The sequence below is a fragment of the Pantherophis guttatus genome, chromosome 3, assembly GCF_059756535.1.
Source record: "Pantherophis guttatus breed Tessera chromosome 3, ASM5975653v1, whole genome shotgun sequence".
Classification (NCBI taxonomy): domain Eukaryota; kingdom Metazoa; phylum Chordata; class Lepidosauria; order Squamata; family Colubridae; genus Pantherophis; species Pantherophis guttatus.
In genome coordinates, this window is record NC_142065.1 from 21,974,114 (window position 1) to 21,987,770 (window position 13,657).

The 13,657-nt window shown below is 40.0% G+C and overlaps 1 protein-coding gene across 5 annotated transcripts in view; it reads left to right on the forward strand.

The window, feature by feature from the left end:
• ADNP (activity dependent neuroprotector homeobox) overlaps positions 1-13,657 on the forward strand; it is a 46,200-nt gene that overhangs the window by 15,263 nt on the left and 17,280 nt on the right. Inside the window, exon 1 of one of the 5 annotated variants that reach the window (XM_034413782.3) lies at positions 6,811-6,912. The exons of the other annotated variants lie outside the window; for them this stretch is intronic. The gene's annotated coding sequence lies outside the window, so the exon portion shown is untranslated. Of the gene's footprint in view, positions 1-6,810; positions 6,913-13,657 lie in introns of those variants that run through there. 5 annotated transcript variants of the gene reach the window in all.

A 13,657-nucleotide genomic window follows, 5' to 3' on the forward strand; every position in this document is an offset into this window, starting at 1 on the left:
ATCAGAGGTTTTCAAACGAGGTTTTTTTCTGCTGATCTAGCCACCTCGTGATTTCAAAATGGTGTCTCGCAGTTGCTCTTCTTCTCACCCCTCTGCCTCTTCCTCCCTCAGGCATCAAGCCTCGGAGGCTCCAGTTACAAAAAAGGGAAAATCAAGGTCTAAGGGACCCTCCACTAGATCCCAGCCCTCTGTACAAGCCTCTACTTCATCTGCATCTGATAAGGATACCATGAGGTGAAAACGTGCCTTAGTAAAACAATTTGATAAGGCCCAAAAAAGGGTGGAGGCTGGCAAGGAATCTTCCATCCCTGTCTGCAGCAGAGAAGCAACTGATCCTTTAGATAAGGATAATTTGACCCTGGAACCCCATCCAGAACAGTTTGGCTGGTCTTCTTCTGACTCTACTACTAGGCAGGAGCTTCAGGCAGCGAGCATGGATACCTCCTTAGGGGTAACCAATCCAGAGCCAGGACCATCTCATCACGATAGGACTTCTACCTAGTGCTTCTACCACTTTCACTCCTACCGTGGCGGGGCACCATCCAGAGGAAGGCCAAGGCATTGCACTGTCACAAGACCTGTGCGATATAATTGCCCAAACTATCACTAAGGGCATTGATGCTGCCCTTACCCAAAGGGGTTTCTTAGCCCCTTTGACAGCGGCAGATCTGAATATAAGGGCCATTCCAATGGGTCATTCTGACAGGGAGTACATTCTGGATCCTCACTGCCCTTCACCTTCGCAACATATTGACATGTCGCTTATGGACGAAGAAGAGGATGTTACAGATTATAATCTTTCCAAGGATGAAAGGGTCATCCCTGACAAGCCAGCTGCCACAGGTCTGTTCCATCATGACCTATTTAAAACCTTATTGTATAAAGCAAAATCGACAGCCAATATGGGGACACTTATTGAGCAACCTGAGGGATCTTCAGACCCTCAAGCTCCCATGGCTCTTCTTTTTACCGAGCCAGTCACAGAGCAAGAGGCTGTTCCATCGCCTAAGTCTTTGTTGACGTCATACAATGGCAGTGGAATCAGCCCGGATTCTTCTTTGCCCCTAGTGGCATGGATCGGAAAATGTACATGGTGGAACAAGAACTTGAGGACCTCCTCAAACTTTCATCCGTTGATGTTCCAATGGCCAGCTTGGCCACATCTAACATCCTGCCTTCCGATTCAGCTGAAGGACTAAAAACTGAGGACCAAAGGGCGGAGCTTGCTGCTTGTAAGACCCACCAAGCAGCCGCCTGGGCCATTCGTTCCACCACAGCGGTGTCCTTTTTCTCTAAGACATCCTTAATCTGGCTTTGTCAAATGCAGTTCCGGGCATCTCCTGATGACATCCGCTTGCATCAGGACATAAATAAGCTGATTGCTGCTGCAGAATATTCTGCAGATGCAACGCTTAAATTTGCTTCGCGAGCCTTAGTGACCAATATCACCTCCAGATGTCTCTTATGGTTGAGGCACTGGCAGGCTGACATGAAAATAAAATGGCGACTAGCAGTGGCTCCATTCAAGGGAGGCTCTCTCTTCGGGGAAGCCCTCGACCCTGTCTTGGTAGAGGGCAAAGATAAGAGGAAGATTCTTCCCCACATCTACAGGCGAGCAGATAGACAAAACCGGTTTTCCATATCGCAGGCAGTCCTTTTGAGCATCTGACTCGGGGTTTCAGAGCCTGGTTTACCTTTCTATCAACCGTGGACAGGCCTCAGGACACATTCCTTTTGGGATCGCTCCAGGCAGCCACAGACCAGACGCCCCTTTCGGAGAGCTGACTACCGACCTTACCATTGGACCAAGTGACTGTCCAGACAAGTGCCCCATAGGCGTTGGCAGGTTTGCAAACTGCTGGCGGCACACAACCACCGACGCCTGGGCACTGCAAACAATAATTCTCGGCCTTACCCTAGAGTTCAGTTCCAAACCCCCTCAACGGTTTATCCAGTGCTCGGTGTCACGGGACGCCACCAAGAGGTCTCTGAGGGAAGCCGAAATCCAGCACCTGCTGGTCATTCAGGCCATAGAACTGGTACTTCTTCAACATCAGGGGTTCGGCTTCTATTCGATATTCTTTCTGGTGTAAAAGAAATCAGGCGGAAGCAGAGCCATCCTAGATCTGAAGAAGCTGAATGCACACATCAAGTACAAACACTTCAAAATGCTATCCCTGCACACAATTCTGGGTTGCATCAGACAGGGAGATCTCTTGACATCAATAGATCTACGAGAGGCTTATCTGCACGTGCCCATCAGACCGTCCCACAGGAGATTCCTTAGGTTCTCCTACACAGGATTTCATTACCAATACAAAGCTCTGCCCTTCAGACTATCATACTCTCCTGGACCCTGGACCCCCTTTGGAATGTTTAGGGAGCGGTTGGAATCTCACGCATAAATCATAAATCTGAACCAGTAGTCAAGTACCTGAATTTTAATCACATGATCATAGGGATGCTGCAGAGATTGTAACTGTGAAAAACGGTCAAAAGTCACAATTTTCAGTACCGTTGCAACTTTGAATGACCACTAAACGAACTGTTATAAGTCAAGGATTACCTGTACTTTGTGACATTTGGGGGGTGTTTTCTGAGGAACTGGCCTGCTCAGCAGGCTGGAGAACAGATGGACCATGCTGGGCTAGCCTTGCCCTTTGTCTTGCTTTCATGCTTAATCTCTTGCTTGATCTACTATTGGATTTGTGAATTTGGCTGTTATCTGATGCCTGATTCAGCTGTTTGGATGTATGAAGACAGTTCTCTTTACATCTTTATACATCTTGTGCTTGCTGCTGGTCAGTGTTGCAGGATACTGCTAGACTCTGGACACATCTGTTACTGAATGCAGTGAGCAGCTGCTGTTCCGATTTCCAGCGTGTGCATGTGCGAAAAGGTTCGCCAACACTGGTATATGTGCTTCACAACTTGTGGAAGTAAAATTGTATGCCGCAGTCACATGTTTGGTTTAATGACCACAGCACTTCACAATGATCAAAGGAGAAAAGAAATAATATCTATAATGTCAACTATATTATGGAACCATTGATAAATATTTTAGCCCAAATTTGGCACTTAGTGGGATGGATGAGTTCAATTGTATGCAATTGAACTGGTTTTTAGTTAAGTTATAATTAATAATTTTGTGGCAAAATATTTAAAACTTCATTTATCACTATTCTGAAATTAGCAGAGTATCTGGAAAATTGAAATCCTTTCCCATTGATTTCTGAATATCTGAATAACTATTTTAGTATATTTATTGCATAACAATTGTGAGAGCATATTGGTGTACTACTAGCAAATATTTTAGATATTATTGTTAATAGAATTTTCTGCACTTTGTGGTTTTCTGTATGGACTGAGTGTGTCATTGGGCAACATAGAAAAGAAAGGAAAATAATGCAAAAGTAATACATATCATTACACGGGAATAGACAATAAACCCAGCTAAAATTTGTTATATAACCACTTCTCGGTAACCAAATTCTCTTCTGATGACCAGATCATTAACCCGAATGGTCACATGTGACTAAGAGAAAGAAATGCTACAAAGATTACTGGTTGCTACTAGTTCTCTTGTATAGCTATGACATCCGGGCATGCAAAATTTGGTTGTAAATGCATTTAGGTCAGAAAATGATTTTTTTCATTATAATCCTATTTGCAAATAACCTCTGACTGAGTAGCTAAATGAGAAGTTGATGTAACTCCTGAAAATGAAGTTCTCTCTTTTGTGGGCCAAAAGCCTGGGGAACAACCAGGTCTTAACCAACTTCCTGAAAGCCCAAAGGGTCAGGATATCTGCTCCCCCCCCCCCCTTACTACCCCTATATCCATATATTCTTAAGAATTAGATGTAAGTATTTATATATATATGTGTGTGTGTGTGTGTATTTATTTATTATATAATAAGTTTTCTTAGCACCACAAGACTCTTAATGATTTGATTATATAAACATTGAAACAAAAAGATTACTTTTCAAATGTTTTCTGTTCCATTAAATAAGTTCTATATTGGGGTGTGAAACTGGCAGCTTGCAGGCCAGATGCATCACATGCAGGCCACGCCCACCCAAGCTCGGTGAAAGCAAAAAACATCATGTGACATCAAAAAACATCATGTGACATCAACAAGTTGACACCCGTGTTCTATATCATTTTATAATAATATAGATTCGTTACATTTGTCACTTTATTTTTGTAATTTATATCCCATTCCTATTTGTTTTTTACATGCTTATAATACTTAAGTGTTTCCCGATACTTTTTAAAAAAGTATTTTGCATTATTGAACTGAATTTATAGTACTTTTCTATAGAACGTTGTTAATAAAATTTTGTTTTCAGATAAACACTAAATAGCATAAGGAAAAACACTTGCTTTGATAAATTCTTCTTAACCAGCTCGCCTAGTTTGTAATTCAGTTTTTCGTATTCTGTTACTCACAAACTTAGCAGGTTTGTGCCAGCAGGAAATACAGATAGTCATTATCTCAGAACAATTAATACAATTAACATAAAACTCTATATTCGTGATGGCGAACCTATGGCACGTGTGCCACAGGTGGCACGTGAAGCCATATCTGGGCATGCGAGCGTTGCTCTAGCTCAGCTCCAGTGCACAGCTGATTTTTGGGCCTTCTGGGCCCACCGGAAGTTGAGAAATGGGCTGTTTCTGGCCTCCGGAGGACCTCCGGGGGGATGGGAAAGATCATTTTTGCCTTCCCCAGGCTCCAAGAAAGCCTCTGGAGCCTGGGGAGAGCGAAAAACGGGACTTCCAGTCCCACCGGAAGTCAGGAAACAGGCCATTTGGTGGGGAAGGCTGTTTTTGCCCTCCCCAAGCTCCAAGAAAGCTTCTGGAGCCTACCAGGCCTACCGTGCCATTGCATGCCAAAAACGGGGGGGAGTGGGGGGGGTCATGTGCACATGTGTGGGGGGGCGGGGCGCATTGATTTATGGGTGTGGGCACATGCCCATGCTCCCCCCGCTTTTGGCATGCGACGGCAACAAAGTTAGACATCACTGCTCTATACCTTCTCCAATGTACTGCCTTTAGAATCCAAAGGGTGGGTAATACTTTGCCTTCTTCCTTTTGGAGACGGAATCTGTTGAGCTTTCTGCCACGCCTCTCCTGGCTGACTCCCAGATTTGATTCAGTCTTGCATCCAGAGAGATGTGTTAGTTTCTTTAACAATTGAGGTTACTTTGGATTCTCAGGCAGGAAGAAAGCGTTAAGAATAAGTAAGAGGGAGCGTTTGAGGAATGCCGCAGCTGCACGGCTTGGATTTGAAAAGAAAATTTTCCCTCGGAGTGAGAAAGAAGAGAAGCCTCGTGGGGGGAGATCAGATGGCGACCCAGTCTAACTGATAGCTGCTGCAACCAGTTAGCAGGCTAACCGATCTGATCAGCACCGCTACAAAGGAATCTGCAGGAACTTCTCCAGAAAAGTGAGTGCTGGCTTGCCGGCAGCCGCCATAATTAAGTGATAAGTTTTCCAGACCAGCCCTATTTCTGGCTTCTTCCCAGAAGGGCTATAGTTTGGCACACTTAATTTAAATAGTTGCCACAGGTGAAACATGAATAAATGAAGTAGAGATAGTTTTTCTTAATATCCTTAGTTAATTTTTTATTTGCAGTAGTAGAATATGAGCTAGTATCTTAAAAGTTAAACTCTTAAATTCAAAGCTCTGTTTGCAAAAATAAAACATCTCATGAACTTTGAAGCCATTTATATAATAACATAGTAAATATGATTTGTTACAGAATTTGTTCTACACATACTGTTACTATCAGATACCATCTTCTTGAATCAGAATCAGCAAATTTAATTAGCCCTTGGGGTTTATAGCTCTTATTATTGGGGGCTCACTGGACTTGGGTCCATTTAGATGAGGTATGACAATTTTTGTAAGGGAAATTTTAACCTTTGTGAAACTATTGCATTAGTTTCCATTGGTACTTACGCTTTATTGGAAAAAAAATATCAATACTCTATTTTTCACTTTTAGAGCACTGCTTCATTAGTAAACCTATTCAGAGGTGATGCAGAAAGCAGTTTTTATGCTACACTGTTTAAATTGTTGTTTGGGATACTATATGTCATTTGATAATTGAAAATTTTAAATTTATGTTTGAAAGTGTAAGTTTATGTTTAGTTTCTGAGTTAAAAGCTAAATGGATTTTGATGGTTGACTAACACATTTTTCTTCTGCAGTAACATTTGTGTGTTGCTTGGGCTATATCAATTGATTCAGGTATAAAGAAATTTTGTTCATACTATAAATAAGAGGGTATTGCAATTCTTTAACCAATCAGTAATTGCTGAGATCCAGTAAAATACTGTGCATCAGTTTTGAAACTTAAAAGGACCTGGCAAAGCTTAAAATTAAAAACAGATAAAACAGCCTGGTTCAATTAATCGTTTAAATTGGAATACTTGGTTTTCAACATTACAGATTAAAATAATTAGATCCAATTTATCCTTCTTTTTATATCTTACACTATGAAATAAAGTTGATTTGTATATTAGCTATTTATTATTTTGTAGTTCACTTAACTAGGAATATTAGCTCTGAATTAGCCCATTTGCTTTCTCAGAAAAAAGCAGGAAGAACATTCAAAACAGAACTTTTTCTTCTTTCAGCCACTTATGTTTGTAGAATACCTATTCCTAAGTAATATGTGATATGGTATGGAGCATAAATCAGCAGAAATCACTCATCACCAGTTCATGCAAGGGCTTTTTTAATTGAAGCTTATGAATGAACTTTGATTCCCATATTTTTTTATATTCGTTCTGCTATAGCATGAGTGCACAGTCTGTGGCCCAGGGGCCACATGAGGGCCCTCAAGGCTTTTTGAGCAGCCATGAGATCTCTCCTCAGTCCTCAGTTGCTGCCAATGTTCGGTAAGTAAGTAAAAGTTTGACTTAAATAGTTTTCAGAATCAATAAGGTGGGAGGGTGGCTGGGAGGACCTAAATGTATTTTTTTAAAAAGTTGAGGTTTAAGAAAATTAGTCTTTTACTCTGGATACAGCCATTTTCTATTTTGAACACACACTTTTCTCTTGTCCTGCTCATAAGTAATCGCCCAAATATATAATCCACATGTGGGTTATTATTATTTTTTTACAAAAAAAAGTGTGCACCTGTATGCTATAGCAAAAACTTTACATTTTTAAACCTTTTTTCTCTTTAAATTATTAATAGTTCCTAAGAATAAGATGCTCATTATTGCCAGCTATAATATGGCTGGGTTGTGGTGCTTCATAGAGGATGTTGTTCAGCTTGTATGTCTCATTCTGATACAATAGTTAGCGAAATGCAAATACATTTAAGATTGATAAGCAGCCATTGACTTTCCCAGTAATCTTAATTTCCACTGATGCTAGTTCTGACTGGGTGTGTCTCCAATCTTGGCTGATGGAAATTTATTTTATTTTATTTTTATTTTATTTTTCAATTTATATACCGCCCTTCTCCCTAAGGACTCAGGGCGGTGCACAGCCAGAATTAAGAATTAAGAACATAAACTACAAATATTAAGAACAATTAAAATATATATAAATTGGGCCCAAAAATTTAAAAATTGCAGTTCATCAGCCTGGAGGGTCATAGATTCTTATCAGATTTAATTTTTTTTAATATAACTTTTTATTATTTTTTATAAAAACAAACAAACATTTAGTACATCTGTTGCCTCCTCCCTGTGACATCTTGGTGTTATCTTCGGTCGTTCTTCTTCTTCCAAAAAAGGAACTTTCCTCTATTTTGATCTTTATACAAACCATTTTAATATCTCCTTAGTAAGACAAAATTCTGCCTATCAAATTTTTTAAATATAATCATAAAGCTTTTATCTTTTATATCTCTTTTCCAGCCAATAATAGAAACAGTTCCATATTCTATAATACTCTATCTCTTCTCTATCTTTAATCATTAAAGTCAAGCTATTCATTTCTGCACAATCCATAATTTTTTTTTCACCTCATTTTCCAAAGGTATTTTCTCTGCTTTCCAATTTTGAGCATAGATTCTTAGCAGATTTAATTGGTCAATTCTCCAGTGTGCTGAGCAGAGAATCCAAAGAATGGGTTAACTCCACCTGAATCCTTTTAAACTTTGCACCCACGCCTCTCTTGACTGTGTCCCAGTTTTGACTCAGTCTGAGCCCAAGAGAGATACATTTTAAGAAGAGCTCCTCAGAGCAAAAAGGCAGAGTTAAATTCTTTGGATTCTCAGTGGTTTTTCAGCAACGACAAGGTTCTTGGGCGAGCAATACAGCTGCCGGAGCAATCAGCTGTTTGGCGTGAGACTGGCACAGATTTAGAAAAAAATCAGCTGCCTTTTGGAGAACAGCGTGGTTTTCGGGCAAGCAATACAGCCACTTAAGCAATCAACTGTTTTTCGGTGAACAGAGTGATTTGCGAGCGAGCGATACTGCTGCCGCAGCGATAGCTACCCCAATGACTCAGCTGGCTTCCTGTTTGATCAGCACAGCTGCTGCAACGATTCGGCTGGTTTCCCGTTTGATTGGCACAGCTGCTGCAATGACTAAACTCCAATTGGCATAGCCAATAGAGCAACGTGGCTGGCGTCTTTGTTCCGCCCAGCACCCCTGCCATGTTCCGGCTCATTCAAACAGAGCCGACGTTTGGCGCATTTTTCAGTGGCAGATGCCCTGGCGCCTCCCCATTAGGGGACCAGAAAGTCTCCAATACAGCAGGAGAAACAAATGATGGAGGATACTCCTGCCTTAGAGAACCATGAGGTGGCTTATGTGAGTGGGAAAAAGGGGGCCCCCAGTACAGCCCCATAGTAATAAATAACAAAAATGCTACAAAGAAAAAAACAACATAGCAAAAGCAGCATCTATTAACAATTTCCATTTGATAATAGAAAGTAGAGGCCAGCATATTACTGAAGGAAGATCCTGAAGTATGTTATGTGTTAGTAGCACCTTCTTAGTGTCCATTCAGTTTTTACCTTTAGTATGACACACTATCTGCACTACAGCACTGTACATTCAGACACCATTTTCTTTCTACTCAATCTCCCCAGTCTAAAACCATTTCCCCTTTTTTAAAAAAAAATACTTCCCCCCCCCCCCCTCCTTGCCAGCCATTTTGCTAAATGCTAAAGCTTTATTATGTCTGCCTTCTGGTGCTTCTGTCTTACGTAAGTTTAAGGGAATGCTGAATGTCCTTTATTGGAGGGTGAGAATGAAGATGTTTGCTGTTACTTGGCCTAGATAAATGACAAGAGAGGGAAAGAATGCTAGACCTTCTGGCTGGCTGGTTGTCTGCCCTATACCTGTGGAAAACAGCTTTCTTGCATGATCAAGCATTTTGACTGTATGCCTTGAAAGACTATCTACCCAGGTGTACACTAACTGCCTGAGTTTAGGACTTGTAGAGAGGCATTTAGCTAAGAATGTGTGACTTTTATATTTTCTGTGTTTTTACGGATACTAAGAGAGGAAAGGAGATGAGGAAAAATATTTGGACTGCTTGTTAATTATTTAAAAGATAGTGAGTGAGGAATGAAAAACAGCTGAAGAGTGAACACTGAACTAATAACTAGCAAGGGAGATATGCTCATCTGAACTCAGAAGCAGCAAAGAATGCGTCATCATCTCCAATGCATCCACAGAGCAGGATAGCATTGGATTATTTGTGGGCAGAGTTAATTGGCTCCATCCTCAACTCTGTTGTGAAGTCAGGTCTGGGCTTTCTTGTTACTTTGGATTCTTTATGGCTAGAGAATGGAGGGCTACTACTTAATTACTTAACCCTTGCACCTCCTGCCATATTAAAACCTCACCTGACACAGACAACGCAAGCAAGAAAATCTCTATAATTTTGACCATTCTCAATGGTAGCCTCCAAATACATCTAAATTATGCTGATTTTCTAGGTGCATTTCAACTATGATTTTATGCAAGATAATGTTACTGAAACGGTGTCAATTATCTTAATAGATGATCTCTGTCTGTAGAACTAGAAAGAGTGGACTGTGGCCATAATATTTTCCTGAGCCTTTCAACAACTTTCTGTACATCAGCCATGTGTACAATCATGAGTGTGTGCATGTGTGGGTGGCTGTAAAAACAATATAATATTAAGTAGCCCGCCTTTTGGATTTCCTTGTGGATTTAGACTTTGCCATTGTTTTACAGGTTTGTATTTTTATGTGATGTTCCACAGAATTTTCTCATGCTATTCAGGATCTACATGAAAACTGCTGGAATGTTGGCGATTTTGAGTAGAATATTGCTTCTTAATCACAGAATATTGAGGAAGAGATTGCTGCTCTTGAACGTTGCCTAAATTCAATAATGGACTGGATGTGGTAGAACAAAAATCTTTAATTTAAAATTAAATCCAGGTAGAATAGTGATGTTATTGTTAAGTAAGGAAATTAGAACACAGTGGTGAACAGTTCATCCTCTTTTGAGTTGAATGTACTCTCCCAAAGCAGGCTGGGAGTGCTCTTTGATGCTTTGCCATGGAGGATTTGCAGTAAGCTTGCTATGGCAAGACACATCTTCATTTAATTATGGCCACTGTATCAGCTACAATTCTTACCGAACTAGTCAGATTTCACTATAGTTATCCATGTATTGATGCCCACATTGATTATTGGAATACCCTTTATGCTTGAAGACCATGTGAACATTACATGTAGTGCTAAATGTAACATCTAGGCAACTAACTGATGTAAGACACAGGAATCTTAATTACAAAGTATAAAGGTCCTAAATAGTAAGTCCTGAGATCTCCCCATTGCCAACCTGATAGGCCATTAAAATCTTCAGGAAGTCCTTTTAAGGCTTCTCCTGTTCCTGTCTGCCTGGCGCATAGGAGAAGAGCATCTGTATTTTCTCATGTGTATAGAATACACTCCTTCATTAATGGTATTTTCTCAACAGTCTGCAAGCTCTTAGAAAATAGACATCTATTTTGTTAGACCCTTAATTGTTAATTAATTTTTATACCAATTTCAGTATCAATTTAATTTGTTGCTCTGCCTTAAATAATCACTGAGTGAGAAAGTGAGGCATAAATAATCAAATAAATATGTTAGACTGCATGCAATATCAATATCTTGGCCAAAATATGCCTGCTTGAGCACTGATAGTGGCCCTTTGGATTACAGTGGTCCTCGATTTACAACTATTTGTTTTCAACTGTTCAAACTTCAAAGTTACAATGGCACTGAAAAAGGACTTATTTTTCATATTTACTGACCATTGTAGCATCTCCTTGGTCATGTGATTAAAATTCAGGTTCTTGGCAGCTGTCATGCATGACAATTGCACTGTCCTGGGGTCATGTGATCACCATTTGTAACCTTGCCAGCCAGCATTCTTCAAGCAAAGTCAATGGGGGAAGCCAGATTTTCTTAACAGCTGCATAATTCATTTAACGACTATAATAATTCGTTTAACACGTGGCAAAAAAAAAAAAGTAATAAAATGGGGCAAAATTTAGGGCTACCTGATGTATTATGTACTATTTCATATGTTACCAGGTATTGGTAAGGATACCTGGATAAAAATCAATGATTGAAAAAAAAATCAGATTTTTAAAAATTTAAATTGGATTTCTTTTTATCAAATTTATTTTAATAAAATGCTTTTGGAGTAAAAAACTATCTAAAGATAGTTTTCTATTTAAGATACATTAATCATTTAGTTTATTCAGCACCGTATTTTTCAGAGTATAAAACACACTTTATTCTCCCCCAAAAGAGGGTGAAAATTTGGGTGCGTCTTATAACACCGATTGTAGCCCTGCCCACCCGCCTGCCCCCACCCTTCAGCGTCTGCGCGTCCTCTCAAATGGAGCTTTAGGAGGGTGAAAAAGCAAGGTGCAGAGGTCAACATGGCAACCCGGAACAGCTGCTGCCTTGTTGGACCGGTTCCACGCTTCACCTGCTGTACTTACTGGTGCACCCTGCATTTTTGAAGCTGTGTATCTGCCCCAACGAGGCCCGTGCGCTCACAACCAGTGAACCTGTTGCTAAAGTTCACCTCTGGGAACAACTGATTGGGGGTATTCCGGGAGGCTGATCCACCTGCCAATCAGCTGCTCGTGCTGAATCAGGCTAATGTGCTGAACTTGACCAGGCTGTTTGCTAAGGACACTAGCCAGATGAATAATGATGGATGCTGGTAGGCAGAGGCAGATTTTTTTTTTCTTATTTTCCTCCCCCAAAACTAAGATGCATCTTATACCCCGGAGTGTCTTATACTCCGAAAAATATGGTATGTAGCATGAGGCTGTATATTCTGCAATAATGGGACTGTCGGTGAGTCAACAGGATCAGAGGAGGAGCCGCTGCGGAACACAGATGACAATTGCTCTTTAAAAATTATGATTTAAATCGAGTTGATTTAAATCAAGCCTTTTTACTAGTGATTTAAATCAAATTTAAATTGACTTGATTTAAATCAAATCCACCCTGTACCTTACGTATTGAGTGTTTTCAAACTCTTAAGCAATTGGAATCTATATATATAAAAGTGAAATACCACTCACGCATCATCACAAAATATCCAGAACTGTGAAGCCTACAAACTTGAAATTTGCCACATATGTTCTCTTGGCTTCTAGGTGCTCACTAAGAATAAGAAATGATTTTTCGAAATGACCATCAGAGCATTAGTATTTCCTACATTATGATTAACATGCTCTCATGCTGAGTTCTCTCCCTCCCAACCTGAAAAGAAATCTGTTCCAAATACAAAACACAAGTAGAGGAGAGGAGTTTCAGTTTGTTTTACTTTAATAGCAGCCAGTGGGATAGGATAGGAGAGGCTTCTGTGTGGGGCAAGGCTGAGGGAGAGAAGGGGATAGGATAGGGGAGGCTTCTGTGGGGCAAACTTGAGGGAGAGTAGAGGATAGGGTAGGCTTCTGCAGTGCACTGAGAAGAGATGTGTCAGGTAAGACCAATGTCCTTTCTGTGGGGCAGGCCTGAGAGAGAAGGGGATAGGATAGGAGAGGCCTCTGTGCAGCAAGGCTGAGGGATAGAAGGAGAGAGGAGAAGGCCGATCATAACTACTCATTAATTTTCAAGCTGTAGGTGTCGATTTATCAAGCCCAATCACATAGTTTCGTAGCGGTGCATGGATATTCAGCTAGTGTTTCATAACGCATCCCATAAAATTTAAGAAACTGAATTAATGGCTAAAGACACCTTCATTGAAACTAAAACTAGCTATACACAAGTTTCAGATAGCTTATATTTCATCTTTGAATTTGGGCACTTTCTGCAGTTTGAAGGAACATTTTTTATTTTTGCACACAATCGCATTTTATGTATTTTATTCAATTTATATAGCCACCCGTTTCACGTACGTGACTGTGAGTGACTCACAAGTAAAAATTATTTTAAAAAACAAATTAAAACAAAACCAAAAATATGATGCTATGCTATGATGTCATCTTCCATTTTTGTAAAAATAACATTTGTTTAAACACTTCAATTATTCAAAGTAGTTTTAAAATACATACAATATATTATTTTTTCTTCAAAAAACGATATCAATGAACAAAACATAGTAAATGTCCATAAGAGTTTTTTTGTATTATGATACATATTGGTGCATTTGTCAAGAATGGTAAATATTTTGTACTTAATGGCTGTCC